At 58.9% G+C, this 15,849-nt stretch overlaps 1 long non-coding RNA gene across 2 annotated transcripts in view; it reads right to left on the reverse strand.

Moving 5' to 3' along the window:
- The window catches only part of LOC135320142 (uncharacterized), a 58,293-nt gene that overhangs the window by 21,343 nt on the left and 21,101 nt on the right, over positions 1–15,849 (reverse strand). For both annotated transcript variants that reach the window (XR_010379374.1, XR_010379375.1), the window contains exons 4-5: positions 14,064–14,143; positions 8,143–8,222 (exon numbers count right to left, since the gene is read on the reverse strand). This is a non-coding gene — a long non-coding RNA (uncharacterized LOC135320142). The remainder of the gene's footprint in view (positions 1–8,142; positions 8,223–14,063; positions 14,144–15,849) is intronic.

Genomic DNA, 15,849 nt, shown 5'->3' on the forward strand with positions numbered 1-15,849 from the left:
GAAGGGAACCGTATCTTTGAAGGCATACTAGCATTGGCATGACAGGAAGGGACACTACTCCTTATCTTCAAAGTGGACATTCTTTAATGGTTAAATCCGATGAACAACGTGTATTTGACGGCCATGAGTCAAGCTGTTCTAGTTCAGATAAAGTTCAGGCCAACAGATTAATTTCCAAAATACACAAACAGCTCATACTACTCAGTATCAAAAAGACAAACCACCCAATCTAAAACCGGGCAGAAGACCTAAGAGGTATTTCTCCAAAGAAGACATACAGATGGCCAACAGGCACATGAAAAGATGCTCAACATCACTAATTATTAGAGAAGCACAAATCAAACGTACAATGAAGTGTCGCCTCACACGAGTCAGAATGGCTGTCATCAAAAAGTCTACAAATAATAAATGCAAGAGAGGATGTGCAGAAAAAGGAACCCTCCTACTCTGTTGGTGAGAATGTAAATTTGTACAGCCACTATAGAGAACAGTATGGAGGGTCCTCAAAAAACTCAACATAGAGTTAACCATGACACAGCAATCCCACTCCTGGGCATATATCCAGAAAAGACGAAAACTCTAATTTGAAAAGACACATGTACCCCGCAATGTTCATAGCAGAACTGTTCACAGTAGCCAAGACATGGAAACAACCTAAGTGTCCATCAACAGACCAATGTGTAAAGATGTAGTACATATATACAGTGGAATATTACTCAGCCATAAAAAAGAATTGCAGCAACATGGATGGACCTTGAGATCATCATACTAAGTGAAGTCAGACAGAGAAAGACAAATATCATATGCTATCATTTCTATGTGGTATCCAAAAAATGATACAAATGAACTCATTTATAAACCAGAAATGAACTTACAGGCATAAAAAACAAACGTATCGCTACCAAAGGGGAAGGGTGGTGGAGAGATAAATCAGGAGTTTGGGATTAACACACTACTATATACAAAATAGATAACAAGGACCTACTGTACAGCACAGGAAACTATATTCAGTATCTTGTAATAATCTATAATGGAAAAGAATCTTAAAAAGAAGAGAGATGTGTGTGTGTGTGTGTGTGTGTGTGTGTGTGTGTGTGTGTGTGTAATTGAATCACTGCACAGAAAACTAACACAACATTATAAATCAACTACAATTTAAAACAAAGGTATTATATTTTGTCAAGTGGTTATCCTGCGTCAATTGACATGATTATGTGGTTTTTAGGCTTCATTCTATTTATGCCTATTTATGTGTCTATGATACTAATTTCCACATATGGATCCATCATTGCATTCCTGGGATTATTCTGACACGTTCCTGCTAATACGCTGTTAGATGAGGATTCCTAGTATTTTGTTGAGAATTTTTATGCGGATAGTCAAACAAGATATTGGTCTGTACTTTTCTTGTGATATTTTTTGTCTGGCTTTGATATTAGGATAATACTGGTCATAAAAAATGACAAAAGATGCTGTGATGGTTAATTTTATGTGTCAACATGTCTAAGCCATGACTCCTACATATTTGCTCACACACTAGTCTAAATGTGAACTGAAGGTCTATTTTGGATGAGATTAGCATTTATAATTAAAGTACAGATTACTATCCATAATGTAAGTACGATTCATCAAATCAGTTGATAACCTTAAGAGAAAACAGAGGTCCACCAAGGAAGAGGAAACCTACTTCTACACTGCCTTACAACTTCGACTGCAACATGAACTTTTCCATGGACTTCCATCATGCCAGTCTGTAACACAGACTTTGTACTTCCCAAACTCCAACATCACAGGAGACAATTCTGAAAAATAAACCTATCCCGCCTTGTATATAGCTCCATTTCTATGGACCTTAATTTCGTGATTTTACGTTTTTCTGAGAAACTTGAGAAGGAATGGTATTAATTTCTCTTTATGAAGGAAGACATTTGGTCTAACAATCGCAACTGTTGTGATGATTTAAATTACTTATAATCAATTGCTACATATGTTTTTGTATTCTTCTGATAATACACCAAATGATGCCATTTGTTGGCTACTTTTATGAATATACAATTGTATCACTCTGGATAAGCCGTGATTCCCACTAACAATACTAACTTTAGTGATGTACAATTTCTTTATGTAGTCTAGTTAAACATATGGTAATTTTGTAAACCAGCTATCAGTTATCTAATTCGTCTTTTCTCTATTCCATTTATGCTATATTAACCTTACTTATTTTCCTCCTTCGGTTAGATCTGGGTTTAGTTTCTGCATCACTGTGAGATTTTAGAAAAGGGATGATAACATGTTGATTTAACTTTCTTTTTCTATTACATGTTCATACATAAAAATTCTGTTAAAATACTACACACTCTGCAAAATGTATCATACAATTCACTTCTTTAAGGTAAAAAAAGTTAATTATTTTACGATAACCACAGACGTGAACACATTTCAGCAAAATCAGTTTTACAATGTTTCAGTGACTCAACAAAAAGAAGCCCCGTGTGATGATACGTCACTGCCATACCGATCAACCTAGTTTGAGTACAGAAAATACGAGGGCAACAGGCCCTATATTAACTAATAATGTTAAAATCATTTTCTTCAGAAATCAAGTAGTAGCCTCCAACGATGCAACAGTACGTGTTTCTATAACACATACTTATAAGATATTGATGATACACACAGGAGTGACTTAGCAAACACAAGTATACTAACAAAGACAAACACAGAAAACACCTCACAGAACATTCACTAAAAAGAAGCCCCTCTTCCTGGTAAATAAAACATCAGCATCTCTCCCCTCCCTGGCCGCACACAGCTCCACTGCACTGACTTCCCGGGGACGAGGCCTTGTGTCCTGGGACCGGGGGGGGGGGGGGGGGGGAGTCGGGGGGGGGGGGCGGTGCGAGTGAAGAGCTACCCCACAGCTTTGCTCCGGGTGGACGCCGAGCCCGGAAAACGAACCCCGGTGACGCCACCACGCACACCTGGCGCCTGGGTAACTACGACTCTGCACGCCTCGGCGCGCGGCGCCTCCATCGATGACAGGGAGGAAGGGAGGCAGAAAGAAGAGAGGGCCCTAGTGTCCAAAGACAAGGGACAGGTGAAACAAGGCAGGCTCCTCCCTGCTCCCCGCCATTCCCCCCAGCATCCCGCACCCCGCCCCAGCTGAGACAAGGGCACTCTACCCTGGCTGGTGGTCGCAAAAGAAAAGGAGAGGATCTAGCAGGACAGGACCTGACTCTGCACAGACACACCAAGGCCAGGGGACCTACAACGCTGAGAGCCAACGAACGCAAAAGAGCCTACATTGCTACGTCAGCCCGGTGGGGTCCCAGAGCAGGCGAGATGGACACGGCCCTCTGTGCGTCGGCTTGCTTTCACCTGCATTCAAGCCCGCGAGCGCGCGCACACAACAATCCCACGTCTTTCCCACTGCAGGGAGGGGGTCGCAAGGCGGAGGCACAAGTGAGGAGCCGCCACGGTGCACCGGTGAGGGCTTCTGCCTTGACTGGGATAATACATCTCCCTCCACGGTGGCACCTCCAACGCACTCACAGGGGAAAAGTACGAGAGAAGGAACGGTCTATGTGAATATACACGCATACGCACACATACGCAAGTGCACGTGTGTCCCTGGTACACGTACCTCCTTACGACACACGCGCACCCTTACGTACGTAAATACGTAAGTACACAGGTGCGAACGAGTCCGGGGTTTGAGGGTAGAGTACGGAACACACTCCCGTGGAGAGCTTCCCAGAAGGGTCCGCTGAACTAATGGCCCTCACCAAGGTCCTGTATCTGTGTGGATGGAGACACTGAGCTCTGCACCTGTCCCATGGACTTCAAACCCGCACGCATACGCGCACATCCTCCCCCACCCTCCCCCCCTCCACTGCCCAGGACCCCTACCACCACAACCTCCCGAGGGCACTCGCTGGCAGAGTGACTTCCCGAGCCCCCCTGGAGGTGAGCAGGAACAATCCACCCCAGCTCCCCGGGTCCCTGTCAGTTCCTCCCGCTGTCCCCGTGGCCTAGCCCCTCTTGGGCCTGCTCCGGAGCCCTTAGGCCCGTTGAGGTAGCTGGAGGAGAGCAGGAGAGAGACAACCACGCAACAAGAGGGGACATGCGGGTCCCCGTGCCACCTCGAGCTCTGAATCAGTGTCCTGAGAGAGCTAGGCTTCTGCCTGAGAAGACCCGTATGGGTACCGGTCCCCAAGTGCGCAGACATAAACAGGGTCCCCGGTCGCCAGGAAGTGTGGACTAGAGCGAAGCGGAGATGGAGCCACGGATACACACGCATCCCTTTGGCTGTCCGCACATGTACCGGCCTTCTGCCCACGAGAAGCCCCGAAGGGGAGAGAGACACCACCTCCGCGCAACACCCCAGTAGACCAGTAGAGCCAACCCCACTTGCAGGGCCTGGATGGCTCTTGGGCCTCCCTGGGCCTTTTTTGATCCACAAAGGGCGGAGGGAGAGGCCACGCTCGCAAGGGTGGTTGGCATTTCTGGAGCAACAGTGCCATCAAGCGGAAGCTTTTTGAGCACGGCCTCCAAACCCTGCCTGTGGATACCGTGGGCAAGGGCCTGTGAAGGGACGAAGGGTGGGTCTGGTTCACTCAGAGGATTCCCGGTGGGGGTGGGGGTGGGGGCGGCCAACTCCGGAACACCGCCAGAGTAAGGTGCGGGAGCGAAAGGAGGTGGTGGGAGCCGAGCTCGCCCACCCGGGAGCCCCTGGCTGTCAGGCCGGCCGGGCTTCCCAGCCTTGGGGGCGTGGCCTCGGCAGCCGCCATGTTCCGGAACCAGGAGCTGAAGCTACCCCATCCAGGGCGTCCGGCCCCCGAAACTCTGCCCTCCTTGCGGGACCCAGGTCCGCCGGTGGGATCCCGGGGGAACCCAGGACCCGTTGCCGCTGCCCCGTCGGAGGCCCCGGGCCCAGCAACGTGGACAGAGGGGAAAGGGGGAGGAGGCGGCCACCCTGTCAGGGGCAGCATTCTGCAGACAGGACGGAGAATTTCCCGATTAGTGTCTGGTCCCGGAGCCAGACAAGGAAGCGCAACGTAGGCGGGCCGCACATCCCGAGTTCCAGCTCCACTTCCGGTTCGGCGTGTGTTTCGTTTACTTTTGCGCCCGCCACAGAGGGTCTGGGTGCCATGCCCCACAGGACCCCATGAGGCCCTTCCTGTCCCGTATCACACTGGGTATCCAGACCCACTCGGGACGGGATACAACTGGGCCAACATCAGCACGCTGAGATGGACATCACCGTCCGCAGGGAGGGGATCGAGGGCCAAAGTTTTCCGCCTTCTATCTCGGGCTCGGGCTCGGGCTCGGGCTCGGGCACGGGCACGGGCACGGGCACGCTGCAGCCAGGGGACGCCTTGGTCCTCGGGGGGCCTCCCTCGTCGTGGACGACCCGGGTCCTCTTGTTTGGGGGGACGCCGGAGATTTTTCCCACGGGGCCCAAGGTTCGCAGGGGCAGCCGCTGACCCTAGCCAGGGGGGCACACTGAGACCACCTGGGGCCAGGGAACCAGTCAGATCAGGGAGGCCAGGCCCTGGCCCCAAGGAAGGGCTCTGCCCACGTGAGACCGCCTGTTGGCAGAGTTTCGGCCGGCTCCCAAGTGTGAAAGAAGGGGCAGGGGGCGGGTGTCAGCAACCTTCCAAGAGGGGTGAAAGCCAAGTGGAATGTGTGGAGGGAGGGGTCCAGCCTGGAGACTTGTTCCTGGAGTTCGAAGCCTCGCCCGGTACGTTACCACCAAACCACCAGCACCACCGCTACAGCCACCCCCGGCCCCGCAAGCCTGCTGACCCCCAGGCAGGTTAAGAGCTGGGCAAAGCGCAGGAACGAGCCACCGCAGGGCTTGCTCCAGAAGAGGCCCGTGGGGACAGTCAGGGTCTAGAAGGAACGGTCGTGTGCCCGGAGTATGCACTTGGGAGACAAGCTGGATGAGGGGTGGTGATAGGGGAGGTGGGGGGGGGGGGGGGCGCGCGCGCGCGCGCGCCTTTCGCTCAGTCCAACAGAGGTGGGCCTTAGGCAGCGTCTTGAGACCTCTTCTTGATTTCCCCGCTGGGCTGCGGCCGCAAGCACAGGGCCACAGGGTCAAGACCTGGAGAGCCAGGGCTGAATGGAAGCCAGGGCCCTTCCTTCTCATCGCTGAAGTGAGGCTCGGGGCCTCTTCGGGACAAAGCCGAAGTCTGCAAAGGCATGGCCCAGGGGTCCGCTCGGCCCGGCTCCTCTCCTGTGCTGTCCTCTCGAGGAGGTGGGTCCGGGAGCCCTGGGGACAGGACACGACAGGCCTGTGCCAGAATCCTGGACACCCCGGGAAATGGCAGAAATTCTTGGCTCAGGAGAAGGGCTCCTTCTGCAGTGTCTCCTTGGTCCTGAGAGCGCCGTTCCCCTCTGGACTCCGACTGCGAGCCCTCGCTGGGCCTCGGGCCCCCTTGGCACTGGGTAGCCAGGCTCCCCACGTCATCCCCGAGCTGGACAGAAAAGCGGCACTGGGCCGGACTCCGCCACTGCTGCCAATGGCAGCACAACTCTGGCTGGGCTCAACGCGGCCCAGAGAGGCTTCGGGGGCCCTGGGCCTGCCCAGGCCGGACCTGCTCTTACTCCCAGGGGAAGGGGCACGCACGCGGCCAAAAGCCCGCGGCCCCGGGGCAGCCCAGGGCGGCCCCTGGCCTGGCCTGGGCTCCAACCGAGCAGCTTCCTCTAGTCCCGCCCAGACATGGCGGCCGCCAGAGTCCCGGAGCCTCCACTTCCTCTACCCTACAAGCCAGGCACCGGCGGAGGGGGGCCGGGGGGGGGGGTGTGTGTGGGGGGACGGGACGGGGGCCGAGCGCCTTCCCCCGGTGCCCGTCTCTGGAGCTTCTAAGGCCTCGGGTCACACCTCCTGCCCCTTCGCTGGCGGAGCTCTTGATTTCCCGGGGCACGGGCCGGGCCCTTGTTCCCGACTGTACGCCCCTGCCACTCCTCCCCAGGAAGGGACAGCACAGGGTCCGCGAGGCTGGCGACTGGCGGACCTGTTCCTCTTGATGGCAGCATCGCACCAGAAACAGCAACCTGCCTCTCCCCAGTCCTCTCCCTCCGCCCTTCGCTGACGAAAAAAAGAAATGCCAAGCAGGCTCCAACCTGGCAGGCGAAAAGCAAGGTGCCTCAACATCTTGGCCACTTTGGCGGGACGGGGGACGGGGGACGGGCGGGCGCCTCAAACCCTTGTACGCCACCCTGAGTGGCCTGGTCTCTGAGGGGTCCTCTCAAGCTGCCTTCACCACAAAAAAGCGAGGACTCCCCCATCGAGGCACCCAGCAGTGGACCTGCAGCTGTATCTTTAGCAATCGGTTCCCAAGCCGAAGACCTTGGGAAACACACTGAGTGTGGGCACAGAGTTCGAGTCACATCCGGCCCGTGCCTGGCGAGACACAATCTCACGGGTCACCCAGTCTCGTCCGCATCCCCCTTCCCAAACGTCCAGCCGGCGCAACCTCTCAATAATCCAGCAAGAGCGCCCTCCCATGGCCTTCCCGGCCTGGGCGAGTGCCAGGGTGGAGCGAGCTGGGCCCAAGGGTGCTCAGGAGGCGAGGGGAGGAACAGGCATACGGGGCTCCTGCCCTCACAGCACAAAAGGCCAAAGGCCTAACAGGCCTGGATCTCCTCAAAGGGTCACCAACCGCCTGTGCCCCCTTGGGGCTGAGACCGCGGCTTCTCGTGGGTGAGGTGGGCGGCCGAATGATCACGTCGCTGGCAGTTAAGCTCCACAGAAGCTGGAGGCCAATCTGGGTCCCGGTCGCAGGTGCACACGCCCCAGGCCCTGGCTCGGGCCCAATTCCTCTCCACTCTCCCCGGTCCTGCAGGACACTGACCTCAGTTTCCACGTGCCGATCGCCCGCATGTACACGGATGATCCACATGCTCGTCCAAGCATCTCTTCCTTCCCACTCCACAATCACGACCTGCCTCGAGAGCCTTTCTCTGCCACGGCGGAAAACTCCGGCCTAGTACACCAGTGTCCCCCCGCTGCCGGGAACCTACCTTGGGAGTCTCTCCTCCTCGAGGCTTGCCGACATACCAGAATCACTGCCTCTTTCCCATGATGAAATAAACTCTTTTGGAAGAGGAGAAGGAAGGGAACAGAAAGCACTCACTCACCCAGAACACCAGCGCCTAGAGATGGACCGACGTCCCCGATGATGTCCCTTCTCCACCTTTCCTTCCGCGCTCTGCCTCCTCTGCAACGAGAGAGAGAGCCCAACGCCCTTCACTCAGTGAGGGACCGCCACGCTGCTGGTTAACAACGGGCCGCGTGCAGCCCCGGCCCAGGCAACCTCGACAGTGTCTTCGGTGACTATTCGTACCAGCTCCCCGGGACCAGCAAAACTTCCGAGGAAAGCAGGGTGTGAAAAATCAACCGCACTCGTCCTTTGGAAATTGCGCGGGTGTCGGACGGAAGGAGCTCTTACAGGAAGGACCGTGTCGGGTCAAACCTGGATCATACCTCCCCCCACCACCAATCTGTCTTCCGTGGGAACCACAGCCATCACCTTAGCGTTTATAGCCGCAGAGCTCTCCTCCTCGGCTCTGGACCCGAGGGACTGTGGCGGGATAGCGATGGGTAACTTGGCAAGCCCGCGCCCTCCACCGCAACTGGAAAGGCAGACCCTCCACTGACAGGCAGCTCCTATGACGGGCTGGTAAGCAGTCACCAAGCTCTCCCATCCCTGGCCGCACACAGCTCCACTGCACTGACTTCCCGGGGACGAGGCCTTGTGTCCTGGGACCGGGGGGGGGGGGGGGGGGGAGTCGGAGGGGGGGCGGTGCGAGTTTTCCGGGCTCGGCTACCCCACAGCTTTGCTCCGGGTGGACGCCGAGCCCGGAAAACGAACCCCGGTGACGCCACCACGCACACCTGGCGCCTGGGTAACTACGACTCTGCACGCCTCGGCGCGCGGCGCCTCCATCGATGACAGGGAGGAAGGGAGGCAGAAAGAAGAGAGGGCCCTAGTGTCCAAAGACAAGGGACAGGTGAAACAAGGCAGGCTCCTCCCTGCTCCCCGCCATTCCCCCCAGCATCCCGCACCCCGCCCCAGCTGAGACAAGGGCACTCTACCCTGGCTGGTGGTCGCAAAAGAAAAGGAGAGGATCTAGCAGGACAGGACCTGACTCTGCACAGACACACCAAGGCCAGGGGACCTACAACGCTGAGAGCCAACGAACGCAAAAGAGCCTACATTGCTACGTCAGCCCGGTGGGGTCCCAGAGCAGGCGAGATGGACACGGCCCTCTGTGCGTCGGCTTGCTTTCACCTGCATTCAAGCCCGCGAGCGCGCGCACACAACAATCCCACGTCTTTCCCACTGCAGGGAGGGGGTCGCAAGGCGGAGGCACAAGTGAGGAGCCGCCACGGTGCACCGGTGAGGGCTTCTGCCTTGACTGGGATAATACATCTCCCTCCACGGTGGCACCTCCAACGCACTCACAGGGGAAAAGTACGAGAGAAGGAACGGTCTATGTGAATATACACGCATACGCACACATACGCAAGTGCACGTGTGTCCCTGGTACACGTACCTCCTTACGACACACGCGCACCCTTACGTACACAGTCGAGCGCTGCGTCAGGTGCGAACGAGTCCGGGGTTTGAGGGTAGAGTACGGAACACACTCCCGTGGAGAGCTTCCCAGAAGGGTCCGCTGAACTAATGGCCCTCACCAAGGTCCTGTATCTGTGTGGATGGAGACACTGAGCTCTGCACCTGTCCCATGGACTTCAAACCCGCACGCATACGCGCACATCCTCCCCCACCCTCCCCCCCTCCACTGCCCAGGACCCCTACCACCACAACCTCCCGAGGGCACTCGCTGGCAGAGTGACTTCCCGAGCCCCCCTGGAGGTGAGCAGGAACAATCCACCCCAGCTCCCCGGGTCCCTGTCAGTTCCTCCCGCTGTCCCCGTGGCCTAGCCCCTCTTGGGCCTGCTCCGGAGCCCTTAGGCCCGTTGAGGTAGCTGGAGGAGAGCAGGAGAGAGACAACCACGCAACAAGAGGGGACATGCGGGTCCCCGTGCCACCTCGAGCTCTGAATCAGTGTCCTGAGAGAGCTAGGCTTCTGCCTGAGAAGACCCGTATGGGTACCGGTCCCCAAGTGCGCAGACATAAACAGGGTCCCCGGTCGCCAGGAAGTGTGGACTAGAGCGAAGCGGAGATGGAGCCACGGATACACACGCATCCCTTTGGCTGTCCGCACATGTACCGGCCTTCTGCCCACGAGAAGCCCCGAAGGGGAGAGAGACACCACCTCCGCGCAACACCCCAGTAGACCAGTAGAGCCAACCCCACTTGCAGGGCCTGGATGGCTCTTGGGCCTCCCTGGGCCTTTTTTGATCCACAAAGGGCGGAGGGAGAGGCCACGCTCGCAAGGGTGGTTGGCATTTCTGGAGCAACAGTGCCATCAAGCGGAAGCTTTTTGAGCACGGCCTCCAAACCCTGCCTGTGGATACCGTGGGCAAGGGCCTGTGAAGGGACGAAGGGTGGGTCTGGTTCACTCAGAGGATTCCCGGTGGGGGTGGGGGTGGGGGCGGCCAACTCCGGAACACCGCCAGAGTAAGGTGCGGGAGCGAAAGGAGGTGGTGGGAGCCGAGCTCGCCCACCCGGGAGCCCCTGGCTGTCAGGCCGGCCGGGCTTCCCAGCCTTGGGGGCGTGGCCTCGGCAGCCGCCATGTTCCGGAACCAGGAGCTGAAGCTACCCCATCCAGGGCGTCCGGCCCCCGAAACTCTGCCCTCCTTGCGGGACCCAGGTCCGCCGGTGGGATCCCGGGGGAACCCAGGACCCGTTGCCGCTGCCCCGTCGGAGGCCCCGGGCCCAGCAACGTGGACAGAGGGGAAAGGGGGAGGAGGCGGCCACCCTGTCAGGGGCAGCATTCTGCAGACAGGACGGAGAATTTCCCGATTAGTGTCTGGTCCCGGAGCCAGACAAGGAAGCGCAACGTAGGCGGGCCGCACATCCCGAGTTCCAGCTCCACTTCCGGTTCGGCGTGTGTTTCGTTTACTTTTGCGCCCGCCACAGAGGGTCTGGGTGCCATGCCCCACAGGACCCCATGAGGCCCTTCCTGTCCCGTATCACACTGGGTATCCAGACCCACTCGGGACGGGATACAACTGGGCCAACATCAGCACGCTGAGATGGACATCACCGTCCGCAGGGAGGGGATCGAGGGCCAAAGTTTTCCGCCTTCTATCTCGGGCTCGGGCTCGGGCTCGGGCTCGGGCACGGGCACGGGCACGGGCACGCTGCAGCCAGGGGACGCCTTGGTCCTCGGGGGGCCTCCCTCGTCGTGGACGACCCGGGTCCTCTTGTTTGGGGGGACGCCGGAGATTTTTCCCACGGGGCCCAAGGTTCGCAGGGGCAGCCGCTGACCCTAGCCAGGGGGGCACACTGAGACCACCTGGGGCCAGGGAACCAGTCAGATCAGGGAGGCCAGGCCCTGGCCCCAAGGAAGGGCTCTGCCCACGTGAGACCGCCTGTTGGCAGAGTTTCGGCCGGCTCCCAAGTGTGAAAGAAGGGGCAGGGGGCGGGTGTCAGCAACCTTCCAAGAGGGGTGAAAGCCAAGTGGAATGTGTGGAGGGAGGGGTCCAGCCTGGAGACTTGTTCCTGGAGTTCGAAGCCTCGCCCGGTACGTTACCACCAAACCACCAGCACCACCGCTACAGCCACCCCCGGCCCCGCAAGCCTGCTGACCCCCAGGCAGGTTAAGAGCTGGGCAAAGCGCAGGAACGAGCCACCGCAGGGCTTGCTCCAGAAGAGGCCCGTGGGGACAGTCAGGGTCTAGAAGGAACGGTCGTGTGCCCGGAGTATGCACTTGGGAGACAAGCTGGATGAGGGGTGGTGATAGGGGAGGTGGGGGGGGGGGGGGCGCGCGCGCGCGCGCGCCTTTCGCTCAGTCCAACAGAGGTGGGCCTTACGCAGCGTCTTGAGACCTCTTCTTGATTTCCCCGCTGGGCTGCGGCCGCAAGCACAGGGCCACAGGGTCAAGACCTGGAGAGCCAGGGCTGAATGGAAGCCAGGGCCCTTCCTTCTCATCGCTGAAGTGAGGCTCGGGGCCTCTTCGGGACAAAGCCGAAGTCTGCAAAGGCATGGCCCAGGGGTCCGCTCGGCCCGGCTCCTCTCCTGTGCTGTCCTCTCGAGGAGGTGGGTCCGGGAGCCCTGGGGACAGGACACGACAGGCCTGTGCCAGAATCCTGGACACCCCGGGAAATGGCAGAAATTCTTGGCTCAGGAGAAGGGCTCCTTCTGCAGTGTCTCCTTGGTCCTGAGAGCGCCGTTCCCCTCTGGACTCCGACTGCGAGCCCTCGCTGGGCCTCGGGCCCCCTTGGCACTGGGTAGCCAGGCTCCCCACGTCATCCCCGAGCTGGACAGAAAAGCGGCACTGGGCCGGACTCCGCCACTGCTGCCAATGGCAGCACAACTCTGGCTGGGCTCAACGCGGCCCAGAGAGGCTTCGGGGGCCCTGGGCCTGCCCAGGCCGGACCTGCTCTTACTCCCAGGGGAAGGGGCACGCACGCGGCCAAAAGCCCGCGGCCCCGGGGCAGCCCAGGGCGGCCCCTGGCCTGGCCTGGGCTCCAACCGAGCAGCTTCCTCTAGTCCCGCCCAGACATGGCGGCCGCCAGAGTCCCGGAGCCTCCACTTCCTCTACCCTACAAGCCAGGCACCGGCGGAGGGGGGCCGGGGGGGGGGGGTGTGTGTGGGGGGACGGGACGGGGGCCGAGCGCCTTCCCCCGGTGCCCGTCTCTGGAGCTTCTAAGGCCTCGGGTCACACCTCCTGCCCCTTCGCTGGCGGAGCTCTTGATTTCCCGGGGCACGGGCCGGGCCCTTGTTCCCGACTGTACGCCCCTGCCACTCCTCCCCAGGAAGGGACAGCACAGGGTCCGCGAGGCTGGCGACTGGCGGACCTGTTCCTCTTGATGGCAGCATCGCACCAGAAACAGCAACCTGCCTCTCCCCAGTCCTCTCCCTCCGCCCTTCGCTGACGAAAAAAAGAAATGCCAAGCAGGCTCCAACCTGGCAGGCGAAAAGCAAGGTGCCTCAACATCTTGGCCACTTTGGCGGGACGGGGGACGGGGGACGGGCGGGCGCCTCAAACCCTTGTACGCCACCCTGAGTGGCCTGGTCTCTGAGGGGTCCTCTCAAGCTGCCTTCACCACAAAAAAGCGAGGACTCCCCCATCGAGGCACCCAGCAGTGGACCTGCAGCTGTATCTTTAGCAATCGGTTCCCAAGCCGAAGACCTTGGGAAACACACTGAGTGTGGGCACAGAGTTCGAGTCACATCCGGCCCGTGCCTGGCGAGACACAATCTCACGGGTCACCCAGTCTCGTCCGCATCCCCCTTCCCAAACGTCCAGCCGGCGCAACCTCTCAATAATCCAGCAAGAGCGCCCTCCCATGGCCTTCCCGGCCTGGGCGAGTGCCAGGGTGGAGCGAGCTGGGCCCAAGGGTGCTCAGGAGGCGAGGGGAGGAACAGGCATACGGGGCTCCTGCCCTCACAGCACAAAAGGCCAAAGGCCTAACAGGCCTGGATCTCCTCAAAGGGTCACCAACCGCCTGTGCCCCCTTGGGGCTGAGACCGCGGCTTCTCGTGGGTGAGGTGGGCGGCCGAATGATCACGTCGCTGGCAGTTAAGCTCCACAGAAGCTGGAGGCCAATCTGGGTCCCGGTCGCAGGTGCACACGCCCCAGGCCCTGGCTCGGGCCCAATTCCTCTCCACTCTCCCCGGTCCTGCAGGACACTGACCTCAGTTTCCACGTGCCGATCGCCCGCATGTACACGGATGATCCACATGCTCGTCCAAGCATCTCTTCCTTCCCACTCCACAATCACGACCTGCCTCGAGAGCCTTTCTCTGCCACGGCGGAAAACTCCGGCCTAGTACACCAGTGTCCCCCCGCTGCCGGGAACCTACCTTGGGAGTCTCTCCTCCTCGAGGCTTGCCGACATACCAGAATCACTGCCTCTTTCCCATGATGAAATAAACTCTTTTGGAAGAGGAGAAGGAAGGGAACAGAAAGCACTCACTCACCCAGAACACCAGCGCCTAGAGATGGACCGACGTCCCCGATGATGTCCCTTCTCCACCTTTCCTTCCGCGCTCTGCCTCCTCTGCAACGAGAGAGAGAGCCCAACGCCCTTCACTCAGTGAGGGACCGCCACGCTGCTGGTTAACAACGGGCCGCGTGCAGCCCCGGCCCAGGCAACCTCGACAGTGTCTTCGGTGACTATTCGTACCAGCTCCCCGGGACCAGCAAAACTTCCGAGGAAAGCAGGGTGTGAAAAATCAACCGCACTCGTCCTTTGGAAATTGCGCGGGTGTCGGACGGAAGGAGCTCTTACAGGAAGGACCGTGTCGGGTCAAACCTGGATCATACCTCCCCCCACCACCAATCTGTCTTCCGTGGGAACCACAGCCATCACCTTAGCGTTTATAGCCGCAGAGCTCTCCTCCTCGGCTCTGGACCCGAGGGACTGTGGCGGGATAGCGATGGGTAACTTGGCAAGCCCGCGCCCTCCACCGCAACTGGAAAGGCAGACCCTCCACTGACAGGCAGCTCCTATGACGGGCTGGTAAGCAGTCACCAAGCTCTCCCATCCCTGGCCGCACACAGCTCCACTGCACTGACTTCCCGGGGACGAGGCCTTGTGTCCTGGGACCGGGGGGGGGGGGGGGGGGGAGTCGGAGGGGGGGCGGTGCGAGTTTTCCGGGCTCGGCTACCCCACAGCTTTGCTCCGGGTGGACGCCGAGCCCGGAAAACGAACCCCGGTGACGCCACCACGCACACCTGGCGCCTGGGTAACTACGACTCTGCACGCCTCGGCGCGCGGCGCCTCCATCGATGACAGGGAGGAAGGGAGGCAGAAAGAAGAGAGGGCCCTAGTGTCCAAAGACAAGGGACAGGTGAAACAAGGCAGGCTCCTCCCTGCTCCCCGCCATTCCCCCCAGCATCCCGCACCCCGCCCCAGCTGAGACAAGGGCACTCTACCCTGGCTGGTGGTCGCAAAAGAAAAGGAGAGGATCTAGCAGGACAGGACCTGACTCTGCACAGACACACCAAGGCCAGGGGACCTACAACGCTGAGAGCCAACGAACGCAAAAGAGCCTACATTGCTACGTCAGCCCGGTGGGGTCCCAGAGCAGGCGAGATGGACACGGCCCTCTGTGCGTCGGCTTGCTTTCACCTGCATTCAAGCCCGCGAGCGCGCGCACACAACAATCCCACGTCTTTCCCACTGCAGGGAGGGGGTCGCAAGGCGGAGGCACAAGTGAGGAGCCGCCACGGTGCACCGGTGAGGGCTTCTGCCTTGACTGGGATAATACATCTCCCTCCACGGTGGCACCTCCAACGCACTCACAGGGGAAAAGTACGAGAGAAGGAACGGTCTATGTGAATATACACGCATACGCACACATACGCAAGTGCACGTGTGTCCCTGGTACACGTACCTCCTTACGACACACGCGCACCCTTACGTACGTAAATACGTAAGTACACAGGTGCGAACGAGTCCGGGGTTTGAGGGTAGAGTACGGAACACACTCCCGTGGAGAGCTTCCCAGAAGGGTCCGCTGAACTAATGGCCCTCACCAAGGTCCTGTATCTGTGTGGATGGAGACACTGAGCTCTGCACCTGTCCCATGGACTTCAAACCCGCACGCATACGCGCACATCCTCCCCCACCCTCCCCCCCTCCACTGCCCAGGACCCCTACCACCACAACCTCCCGAGGGCACTCGCTGGCAGAGTGACTTCCCGAGCCCCCCTGGAGGTGAGCAGGAACAATCCACCCCAGCTCCCCGGGTCCCTGTCAGT

The sequence above is a fragment of the Camelus dromedarius genome, chromosome X, assembly GCF_036321535.1.
Source record: "Camelus dromedarius isolate mCamDro1 chromosome X, mCamDro1.pat, whole genome shotgun sequence".
NCBI lineage: Eukaryota > Metazoa > Chordata > Mammalia > Artiodactyla > Camelidae > Camelus > Camelus dromedarius.